The following is a 12356-nucleotide window of genomic DNA, read 5'->3' as shown; positions in this document are numbered from 1 at the left end:
GCAGCGGGTTAAGCGCACGTGGTGCAAAGCACAAGGACCGGCATAAGGATCCTGGTTCGAGCCCCCAGCTCCCCACCTGCAGGGGAGTCGCTTCACAGGTAGTGAAACAGGTCTGCAGGTGTCTATCTTTCTCTCCCCTCTCTGTCTTCCCCTCCTCTCTCCATTTCTTTCTGTCCTGTCCAACAACGATAATAATAACTACAACAATAAAACAGCAAGGGCAACAAAAGGGAATAAATATTAAAATTAAAAAAATTGCCATTTAAGCCTGGTCCCTAGGGAAGCCTTGGTGCTTTGATGTCTCTCTCTCTCTCTTTTAGTTTTAATGTAATTTACTATTGGATAGAGACAGAGAGGAACTGAGAGGGAAGGAGGAGATAGGGAAAGAGACAGAGAAACACTTGCAGCCCTGCTTCACCACTTGTGAAGCTTTCCCCCTTCAGGTGGAGACCAGAGACTTGAACCTGGGTCCTTGCGCATTGTACTGTGTGTGCTTAACCAGGTGTGCCACCATCTGGGCCTGTGTCTTTCTCTCTATTTCTGTCTTTTAAATTAATTAATTAATCAATCAATTAATTAATTAATTTTGCTTCCAGGGTTAAAATGGATGGGACTCGGTGCAGCACGAAGAATCCACTGCTCCTGGATGCCATTTTCTCCCTTTTTATTGGATAGGTGTTGTTGTGGCGGTCTGGTGTCGGGCTGCACCGTGGAGAAGAGAGTGGACGTCCAGAGCAAAGGGGTACACAAATCTTTATTATAGGATGGGGGGGTTGGTTCAGACCACGTGGGGCCAGCCGGCAATGGCCGTCCCCACTACCTGACCAGGGGGGTGGAGAGCAGGAGGCGAGATCTCAGAGAGGGAGAGCTGAGAGCCCACAGGGCGTAGTAAAACCTGGGGGCGGAGACTGCATCAGAATAACTCCTCAGCAACAGATAGGGCAGACAGAAATTGAGAGGGGAAGATAAAGAGGGAGAGGGAAAGATAGACACCTGCAGATCTGCTTCACCTTTTGTGGAACAATACTTCTGAAGGTGGGGGGGGGGCTTCAACCAGGATTCTTGTGCGGGCCCTTGTGCTTTGTACACCCAATGAGCCATTGCTCAGCCTTGTTTATGTCTTTTTTAATATTTTATTTTTAAATCTTACTTATTTATTTTGGATAGAGACAGAGAAATTAAGAGGGAAGGGAGCTATAGAAAGAAAGAGAGACAGACAGACATGAAGCACTCCTTCACCAGTTATGAAGCTTCCCCCCCAGAAGGTGGAGATTGGGAGCTTGGAGGTGTATCCTTGGATATATATTTTTTTGGATCCTTGTGTATTTTCACATGTGCATTCTACCAGATGAGCCACCACCTTACCCCGTCTCTGTCTTTCTATCTAAAAAAGTCAGTCTGGAGTGTTAACACCCCTGTGACACCCCCCTTAAACACACACATATGTACTCATGTACACACGTGCACAAAGAATCACTTAAAAAAAAGGGGGGAGTCAGGCAGTAGTGCAGTGGGTTAAGCGCACGTGGCACAAAGCACAAGGACCAGTGTAAGGATCTGGGTTCGAGCCCCAGCTCGCCACCTGCAGGAGAGTCGCTTCACAGGCCGTGAAGCAGGTCTGCAGGTGTCAGTCTCTTTCTCTCTCCCTGTCTGTCTTCCCCTCCTCTCTCCATTTCTCTGTCCTCTCCAGCAATGATGACATCAATAACAACAACAATAACTACAACAATAAAAAAAAAGGGCAACAAAAGGGAAAATAAATATATAGTTAAAAAATTTAAAAAAAAAAAACATAGAGGACAGATAGAAATGTTACCCAGAATTCAGAAGCAATGAAAAGGAGACAATTGAAGTGATACTCATTGTACATGAAAGTTTACCTAACCAGAAGTATTGATACAAGATGCTTTGAAACAGCTTCAATGCCCAAAGTACTGTTAAGAAGAAGTTGTCCAATAATTCACTTCTCCACGTGAAGCAAAACTTAAGTATACTTAGCATTTGAAGTGAAGTGAATGCTTGACCTTTGGTTAAATGATTGGGTTTAAAAGTACCATCCTGGGAGTTGGGCAGTAGCGCAGCAGGTTAAGCGCAGGTGGCACAAAGCACAAGGACAGGCATAAAGATCCTGGTTCAAGCCCCCGGCTCCCCACCTGCAGGGGAGTCTCTTCACAAGCAGTGAAGCAGGTCTGCAGGTGTCTGTCTTTCTCTCCCCCTCTGTCTTCCCCTCCTCTCTCCATTTCTCTCTGTTCTATACAACAACGACATAGTCACAGGTTCATTCCCTTGCATCACAATAAGCCAGAGTTAAACAGTGCTCTGGTTAATAAAAAACAAACAAACAAACAAACAGAAAAAAAAACATTATGTGAATGAAGCACTGGGCTCTCAAGCATAAGGTCCTTGGTTTGATCCCTAGCTTTGCATGTGCCAGAATGATCCTCTCCTCTCCTCTCCTCTCCTCTCCTCTCCTCTCCTCTCCTCTCCTCTCCTCTCCTCTCCTCTCCTCTCCTCTCCTCTCCTCTCCTCTCCTCTCCTCTCCTCTCCTCTCCTCTCCTCTCCTCTCCCCTCCCCTCCCCTCCCCTCCCCTCCCCTCCCCTCCCCTCTACCCTCCCCTTCATCCTCCCCTCTCCTCCACCCTCCCCTCCCCTCCACCCTCCCCTTCATCCTCCCTCCACTCTCCCCTCCCCTCCACTCTCCCCTCCCCTCCTCCCTTCCTCTCCCCTCCCCTCCTCCCTCCAGTTCCCTTCCCTCCCCTCCCCTCCTCCTCTCCTCTCCCCTCCCCTCCCCTCTCCACTCCATTTCTCCCCTCTCCTCTCCATTTCTCTCCTCTTCAGTTTCATAAATACATAAATATTTAAAAAACACCATTCCAGGGCTTGGGAGATAACACATTGGTATTGCTCAGATTTGTATGCCTTAGAGAACCTGAGGCCCCTGGTTCAGTTGCCAGCACTACCATTTGTCACAGCTGACCAGTGTTCTGACTCTGACATCTATCTATCTGCCTATGTCTAATTCCCATGAGAATAAATACTTTTTTTTCTTTGTTGCCTCCAAGATTATCGCTGGGGCTCAATGTTGACACTTTACATCTGCTACTCCCGGTGGCCATTCCCCTCCCCATTATTGGATAGGACAGAGAGAAATTGAGAGGAGGGGGAGATAGTGAGTTAGAAAGATGGATAGACACCTGCAGACCTGCTTTGCTGTTAGTCAAGTGTGTCCCCTCCCTGCAGGTGGAGAGCTGAGGACTCAAACCCAGATCCTTGTGCAGGTCCTTGTGCTTCGTACTATGTGCGCTTGACCTTGTGTGTCACTTCCTGGTCTCCAAATAAATACATCTTTAAAAAAACACCATCCCGGGAGTCTGGCAGTAGCACAGCGGGTTAAGCACATGTGTCACAAAGCACAAGGACCAGAGTAAGGATCCCGGTTCCAGCCCCGGATCCCCACCTGCAGGGGAGTCGCTTCACAGGCAGTGAAGCAGGTCTGCAGGTGTCTATCTTTCTCTCCCCCTCTCTGTCTTCCCCATCTCTCTCCATTTTTTCTCTGTCTTATCCAACAACGACGACAATAATAACTACAACAATAAAATAAGGGTAACAAAAGGGAATAAATAAATAAATATTAAAACACCACCACCACCACCACCATCCCAGGATCAGGGAGATAACTCACTTGGTGAACACATGCCTTATCATGCATGAAGCCTTGGGTTTCAGCCCAGGCACCACATGGGAGCACTACATCCCTAAAGGAAGATCTCTGGATAATGGAGCATCTGTTTTCATCTCTCTACCTGGAATAAAAGAATTTTAAAAAGTTGATCAGACAGCAGTGGAATTGGACGTGTGCGAGGCTCAAGAGCCATAAGTAATGAGATCAATAAATATAAAGACACCATTCCACGTTGTAGCCGTGATTTAACAATACGTGCAATAGGTATCCATTAAAATTAAGAATATTTATGCTCTTTAAAAATATTTTATTTATTTATTTATTTATTTATTTATTTACTTATTAATGAGAAAGATAAAAGGAGAGAAAGAACCGGACATCACTTTGCTACGTGTGCTGCTAGGAATTGAATTCAGGACCTCATACTTGGTCTAATGCTTTATGTACTGTGCCACCTCATGGATCACATGATATGTATACTCTTTTTTATTGTTATTAATTTATTTATAAAATAAAAACATTGACCAGACCATAGGATAAGAGGGGTACAATTCTACAGTTTCCACCACCAGAGTTATTCTTTTTTTTTTTTTTTAAATTATTTATGAACAAGAAAGATAGGAAGAGAGAGAGAGAAAGAACCAGACATCGCTCTGGTACATGTGCTGCTGGGGATTGAACTCGGGCCCTCATATTTGAGAGTCCAGTGCTTTATCCACTGCACCATCTCCTGGACCACAATATATATACATACTCTTCAGTCCAGCAAACTTTCTTCTTATAATTTCTTTCTCAGAAGTTAAAGTACCAGAATGTAGGGGTTGAGTGGTGGTGCACCTAGTAGAGCCTATGTTACTTTTTAATATTTATTTATTTTTTAGGATGGAGACAGAGAAATTGAGAGGGAAGCAGGAGATAGAGAGGAGAGAGAGAGAGACACCTGCAATATGGCTTCACCACTTGTGAAACTTGCCCCTTGCAGGTGGGGACTGGGGGGATGGAACCTGGGTCCTTGTGCATCGTAATGTGTGCACTCAACCAGGTTTTCCACCACCCAGCCACCACCAACTGGCCCTGAGCCCACAGATTACCATGACGAGGAGTCTGGATTCAAGCCCCAGGTCCCCACCTGTGTGTACGGGGGAAGCTTCATGAGAGGTAGAGCAATGCTGCAGGTGTATCTGTCTTTTTCAAAGAAACAAATGAGAAACATATAGTTTCAGAATGAAAAACGAATGTATAAGGGCAAAGGCACTGTTGTTTACAATAGTAAAGATATCCATCGCTGGGAGGCTGGATAGATGAGTTATGATGCCTCCAGCAAATGAACTATTAAATATAAAATAAAAAGATTATTTCACTCACCTTCGTTAAATTCTAAGTATGTAAACCTTCACCTTGTGTGGAAGGGTTGCCATTGAATTTGTTTTCATTTATGTGCCCAGCACACAGGACGAAACTAGATTCAGGATATACAATAAAATATATTTAGCAAAACCCTTCTGCTAAGTGTATGCACTTTTCAGCTCAAGAAGTCATTAATTTTTCTTAATTGGTGATTCGCTTGCATGTGAGCATGCACATTTTCAAAATCTAGTCCAAAAGCCCTTGGGAAATTACAAGGGCTTTCTGCAACAGTTCACTGGAGGAATAACTAATGAAGACAATTTCAGATAGATTGTTTCCTGCAGAAGGTCTTTTTGGAAGGTTAACTATGTTTTCTGTGTTTACCAAAATCTAGTCCCTGTAATTATGCATCTGTCCACTCAAGAGTTTCAGAAGTGTTTATCTTCAACGAACAAATTATCTTTTCTGAGTAAATTTATTATTGCTTCCATTTTATTATAGCTAGGTTGATTTAGTTTGGTCTTTGAGTAAATGTTACTTGCTTTTTAAGAAGATATAGAGAAGCAGAGGGGGAGAGGGAGAGGGAGAGGGAGAGAAAGAACACAGCTTTAAGCTTAACAATGCTTTGGGGACTTTGCTCAAACCTATGTTTCTCTGTGTCCTTTGTATTCCTTATAAACAGGCAGTGTATCTAAAGTAGGGCTCCTGCATTTAGCAAGTAAATAGAGAGGGTGTCTAATTAAAGTTGAGATTAGAGGAAGGGCAACCAGTATTTTTTAGTGCAAGTAGTTTCCATTCCTTATAAAGTAGTCATAGTTTATCTGCACTTCAATTCTAACTTGGACACCCAGAATATTATGTGGTAACTCTAACTGTAATCTCAAAGTTTTGTTGGGAACAGAAGATAGCTTACCTGATAGGATGTGTGTCTTGCATGTGTGAGGCTTGGGTGCAAGACCTGGCACCACATGGGAGTGCTATGGTACCAGGGGGAAGCTTCAGGGCTGTGGTATCTCTTTCTCTCTCTTTACCTGAAATAAAAAGAATGAGGCTTAAAGACAGCAGTGAGATACCACTTCACCCCGAGAGAATGTCATCCATCAGAAAAGGTAGCAGCAACAAATGCTAGAGAGGTTGTGGGGGACAAAGGAACCCTCTTGCACTACTGGTGGGAATGTCAATTGGTCCAAACTCTGTAGAGAACAATCTGGAGAACTCTCAGAAGACTAGAAGTGGATCTACGCTATGACCCTGCAATTCTTCTCCCAGGGATAGATATATCCTAAGGAATCCGACACACTCATCCAAATGGTTTGTGTATACCTATGTTTATAGCAGCACAATTTGCAGTAGCCAAAACCTGGAAGCAAACCTGGTGTCCAACAAGAGATGAGTGGCTTAGTAAGTTGTGATCTATATGAAATACTACTCAGCTATTAAAATGGTGATTTAATTTTCTTCACCTCATCTTGATGGAGCTTGAAGGAATCATGTTAAGTGAGATCAGTCAGAAAGAGAAGGATGAATATGGGATGATCTCACTCATAAACAGAAGTTGAAAAACAATATATGAAGGGAAAACACTAAGCAGAACTTAGACTGGGTCTGGTGTATTGCACCAAAGTAAAAGGCTCTGGGGTTGGGGGGAGGGTCCACAACCTGGAACATGATGGCAGGGGAGGACCTAGTGGGGGTTGAATTGTTATGTGGAAAACTGAGAAATATTATGCATGTACAAACTATTGTATTTTTTTAATGCTGGTGACTAACTTTTTAAAAAAAATTCTTTATTGGAGAATTAATGTTTTGCATTCGACAGTAAATACAATAGTTTGTACATGCATAACATTTCCCAGTTTTCCATATAACAATACAACCCCCACTAGGCCCTCTGTCACCCTTTTTGGACCTGTGTTCAAACCCCCCCCACCCACCTCAGAGTCTTTTGGTGCAATACGCCAATTCCAGTTCCGGTTCTACTTGTGACAAACTATTGTATTTTACTGTTGACTGTAAACCATTAATCACCCAATAAACTTAAAAAGAAAGAAAAAAAAAAGTGGGACTTTCCCAGGTATCTGCCAAAGATGGCGGAGGGGCAGGTCTTCATACTTGATGCTGAGGCCATCTCTTGGGCCCCCTGGCGGCCATTGTGGCTAAGCAAGTGCTGTCCGTGTGGAATCAAAAGGTGACTGTAGTACATTGTGAGGGCATCAACATTGCTGGCAACTTTTACAGGAATAGGTTGAAGTACCTAGCCTTCCTCAGAAAGTGTATGAACACCAACCCTTCTTGTAGCCCCTACCGCTTCCAGCCACGTCTTCTGGAGGACCGTGAGAGGCACACTGCCCCAGAGAATCAAGCGGGACCAGGTAGCCCTGGACCATCTCAAGGTGTTTGATGGCATCCTACCTCCCAACAAGAAAAAGCAGATGGTGGTTTCTGCTGCCCTGAAGGTTTGTGTTTGAAGCCATCAAGAAAGTTTGCCTATGTGGGGTGTTTGTTTCATCAAGTGGGCTGGAAGTACCAGGCAGTGACAGACACCCTTAAAACAAAGGTGTGTGTGTGTGTGGGGGGGGTTGGGCTGTAGCACAGTGAGTTAAGTGCACATGGCATGAGGCACAAGGACCAGCGTTTGAGCCCTTGGCTCCCCACCTGCAGTAGAGTCGCTTCACAAGTGGTGAAGCAGATCTGCAGGTTCTATCTTTCTCCCCTCCTCTCTGTCTTCCCCTCCTCTCTCCATTTCTCTCTGTTCTATCCAACAACAACGGCATCATTAACAACTATAATAATGACCACAGCAATGATAAAACAACAGGGGCAACAAAAGAGAAAAAAAAAAACCTTCCAGGAGCAGTGGATTTATGGTGCAGGCACTGAGACCCAGCAATAATCCTGGAGGCAAAGAAAAAAAAAAGGCAACTCATGAGACTATGGAAACAGACCGAAAAGAATGCCAAGAAGAAAATCTGCAAATTCACAGAGGTCCTCAAGACCCATGAACTCCTGGTCTGAGCCAAATAAACTTGACTGTTGTTTCCTGAAAAAAAAAAAAAAGAAGAATGGAAAGGGAGGTAGATAGCATAATGGTTATGCAAAGAGACTGTCATGCCTGAGGTCCCGAAGTCCCAGGTTCAATCCCCTGCACCACCATAAGCCAGAGCTGAGCAGTGCTCTGGTTTTTCTCTCTGTGTCGTTCTCTCTCTGCATGTCTATCAAAAATAAAATAAATAAAATACTTTTAAAAAAATCGGAAAGTTGGCCCTGGAAGCAGTGAAATTGTACCTCCTGCTCACTCAAGGCCCAAGTGGAAGCCCCACCCATGTATTCCTATTTCTGTTGTCTGTCTGCCTTCAGGAGTCACATGTCTGGTTACCTTCTTTGTGACTGGGACTAGCAATGATGCTTAGTACCTAGATTGGTAATTCATTATGGTTGCAATATGGTGATCTTCCAATGTTCAAGCTTTCATTCTTTGGTTCTGAAATCAGCCCAAGACCTCATATATTCTAAACATTTGTTCTACCTCTGAGTGACATCCCAGGATTCCAAGACATGTTTTATATATATATATATATATATATATATATATATATATATATATATTTAATGTTTATTTTATTTTCCCCCTTTTGTTGCCCTTGTTGTTGTTGTTGTTGTTATTGCTGTCATTGTTGTTGGATAGGACAGAGAGAAATCAAGAGCGGAGGGGAGGACAGAGAGGGGAGAGAAAGACAGATACCTGCAGACCTACTTCACTGCCTGTGACGTGAACCCCCTGCAGGTGGGGAGCCGGGGGCTTGAACCCGGATCCTTACGCCAATTCTAGCGCTTTGCACCATGTGCGCTTAACCCACTGCGCCACCGTCTGGCTCCCTAAATATTTTATTTACTTTATTTTAATGAAAGAGAGAAAGATATGAAGAGAAACCAGAGCGCTGATCAACTTTGATTTATGGTGGTGCAGGGGACTGAGCCTGTCATCTTGAAGCCTCAGGCATGAAAGTCAGTTGCATAACCATTTTGCTGTCTCCCCTATCCTATGTTTTTATTTTTTAAAGATTCATTTATTTAAGTTTTAGTTGTTTATATTAGATACTTCTTTTTGATAGAACAGAAAGAAATTGAAGGAACATAGTGAGGGAGAGATAGACATCTACAGCACTGCTTAACAACTTGTAAAGTTTTCCCCCTGCAGGTGGGGACTGGGGGCTTGAACATAGGTCCTTGTGCATGATATAACATGTGCACTCAACCAGGTATACACTACCACCCAGCTCCAATGTTGATTTTTTTTATTTGATGGAACAGTGAAAAATTGAGAGTGGAGGAGGAGGTAGAGAGGGAGAGGGAAAGGAAAAGGGAGAGGGAGAGGGAGAGATAGATAAATAGAGAGAGAAAAAGAGAGAGAGAGAGAGAGAGACCCCTGCTTAATTGCTCATGAAGCTTCTCCCCTGCAGGTAGTGAACAGGTAGTGAGCTGGGGCTTGAACCTGGACCCGTGCACATGATAACATGTGCACTCAACTGAATGTGCCACTTCTCAACCCTCATTTATTTAGTAATAAAAGATGCATGGGAAGGGGAGAGAGATGGAGAAAAGCCACAGCCTCATTCTAGCACACGTGTCGTGATAATGTTTCAGACCTCTTATTTCACAATTCAACATGTTAGCCACTATACTACCTCTTGGCTTTAAAAAAAGTGTTTACTTATTTTTATTTGTTATAGCAGAGAGAAATTGCTAGGTCGAGGAGATAAAGAAGGAGAGAAAGAGAGCCATCCGCAGCATTGCTTCACTGCCCTTAGAGCTTCCCCTCTGTAGGTGGGGACTGAGGGCTTGAATCTGGGTCCTTGTTCATGGTAATGTGTACGTTCAACTGGCTGCACTACCAGCCAGCCCTCTAGGACCTTGTACTTTAAAAAAAATTATTTTTTAATTTATTTAATTTAAGTAATTTATTTTCCCTTTTGTTGCCCTTGTTTTTTATTGTTGTTGTAGTTATTGCTGTTATTGATTTTGTCATTGTTGGATAGGACAGAGAGAAATGGAGAGAAGAGGGGAAGATAGAGAGGGGGAGAGAAAGATAGACACCTGCAGACCTGCTTCACCGCCTGTGAAGCGACTCCCCTGCAGGTGGGGAGCCTGGAGCTGGAACTGGGATTCTTCTTGCTTTGCGCACCTGCACTTAACCTGCTGCGCTACCGCCAACTCCTGGGACCTTATACTTTTAATTTCAGTGCTCTAGCAACTGTGCCGCCTTGTTGTCTATACCCAGCATCTAATTTTACATGCATCAATATGGGCATAATTTCAAACAGATCTTTAATCAAGAGCTCTAAAAACCTAGTTTTGTTCGAATGTCTCCCTTCTCCAAAAAGTAAAGCATTGAAATGGAATTTCTCTGGAATATGTGATTCAGAAGACTGTTTGCCTTTGTCTGCACTGTGCTGAGAAACTGGAGTGTCAAAGGCCTCCTGCCCGACTTTTTCACAGGTGAAAGGAGTAGGTGAGTTAGTTGGGGGGATAAATGTCCATTACAGATCAGGAGGGAGAGGAGAGGGAGCCGGAGAGGAGCAGGTTGGTTGAACATGTTGAATCTGAGACTGAAGGTGCTTCTCAGTTCTAACTAGATAACTGTCACTTAGATGGCAACTTTAGTTCAAGTGAGAGTATTAATGTGATTTTATTCTTTTTTAAAAGTTTTTTTAAATATTTATATTTTTTAATATTTATTTATTATTTATTCCCTTTAGTTATCCTTGTTGTTTTATTGTTGTTACTATTATTATTATTGTTGTTGTTGTTGGATAGGACAGAGAGAAATGGAGAGAGGAGGGGAAGACAGAGAGGGGGAGAGAAAGACAGACACCTGCAGACCTGCTTCACCGCTTGTGAAGCGACTCCCCTGCAAGTGGGGAGCCAGGGGTTTGAACCGGGATCCTTAAGCTGGTCCTTGTGCTTTGCGCCATGTGCACTTAAACTGTTGCGCTACCCCCCGACTCCCAATTTGATTTTATTCTTACTTAGAGCCTGCTCCAAATTCCTCTAAGTCAAGAGACAAAATGGAAATGTAATGATTAAAGCTAGAAGAGTGGAATTGCTGAATTAAGGCTGCCTAGCACTTCCTGGTTTTAGTCTTTAATTAATTAATTTTGCCATCAGGGTAATTACTGGGGCTTAGTGCCTGTATGACTCCACAATTCCTGGTGACCTTTTTTTTTTTTTTTGAGGGGGGAGATATTAATTTGTTGGATAAAGATGGACAGAGAGGAATTGATAAGGAGAGGGGAGATAGGGAGGGAGAGAGAAAGAGAAACAGACACCTGCTGTACTGCTTCACCACTTGTGAAACCTTCCTCCTGCAGATGGGAACAATGGGCTTAAACCCGAGTCTTTATGCATCGTAACATGTATGCTCTACTCAGTGTACCACCACCTGAGCTGCAACAATTTTACATATATATATATATATATATATATATATATATATATATATATATATATATATATATATATATGATGGGACATGGGGGTGAGGGGATGAAGGCAGTGGTTGGGCAGTTGGGTGGTATCACACCTGGACAAGCTAACATATAACTAAGTTCAAGGATCCAGGTTTGAGCCCCCGGGAGTCTGCCTCATGAGCCGTGAAGCAGGTCTGCAAGTGTCTATTTTCCCATCTATCTATCTATCTATCTATCTCTCAATCCTCTCTGAATTTATTTCTATCTTAATAATAGAGTGAAAGAAGGAGAGGGAGAGGGAGAGGGAGAGAGAGAGAATGGGATACTTGCAGAAAAAAAGGGGGGAGGGTTGGGCAGTGGTGTATCTGGCTGAGCTTGTACATTGCTATGTGCAAGGAAATTCAAGCCCCCTCCGCTCCCGTAACTTCATAAGTGGTCAAACAGTGCTGCAGGTATCTCTCTTTCTCTCTCCTTCTCTATCTCCACCTCCTTTCTCATTTTTTCTGTCCTATCCAAATAAATAATAAGTAAAAATTAAAAAAAGACTTTTATGCTTGCCAAAATAAAGACTATATAGATGAAAAACATTGAATCATTTCACCCATATAGGGTAAATAAAGAAACAAAGCAAGGGAACAAGCAAAGCCACATAAAGACAAGCTTTTTTTCTTTCATTAAAAATTTTAAATTTATTTATTAATGAGAAAGATAGGAGGAGAGAGAGAAAGAGCCAGACATCACTCTGGTACATGTGCTGCCAGGGATTGAACTCAGGAACTCATGCTTGAGAGTCTAGTTCCTTAGCCACTGTGCCACCTCCTGGACCACTTTTCCATTTAAAAAATTTTTTAAACATTTATT

The 12356-nt window shown here is 43.1% G+C and overlaps 1 pseudogene; it reads left to right on the top strand.

Annotated features, from left to right (window-relative positions):
- Nucleotides 1-7115: 7115 nt before the first annotated feature.
- On the top strand, nt 7116-8043 carry LOC103120009 (large ribosomal subunit protein uL13-like; annotated as a pseudogene).
- Nucleotides 8044-12356: the final 4313 nt, after the last annotated feature.

Source organism: Erinaceus europaeus, chromosome X (assembly GCF_950295315.1).
Source record: "Erinaceus europaeus chromosome X, mEriEur2.1, whole genome shotgun sequence".
Classification (NCBI taxonomy): domain Eukaryota; kingdom Metazoa; phylum Chordata; class Mammalia; order Eulipotyphla; family Erinaceidae; genus Erinaceus; species Erinaceus europaeus.
Note: the sequence above shows the minus strand (reverse complement) of the source record. Positions and strands in the feature narration are given on the sequence as shown.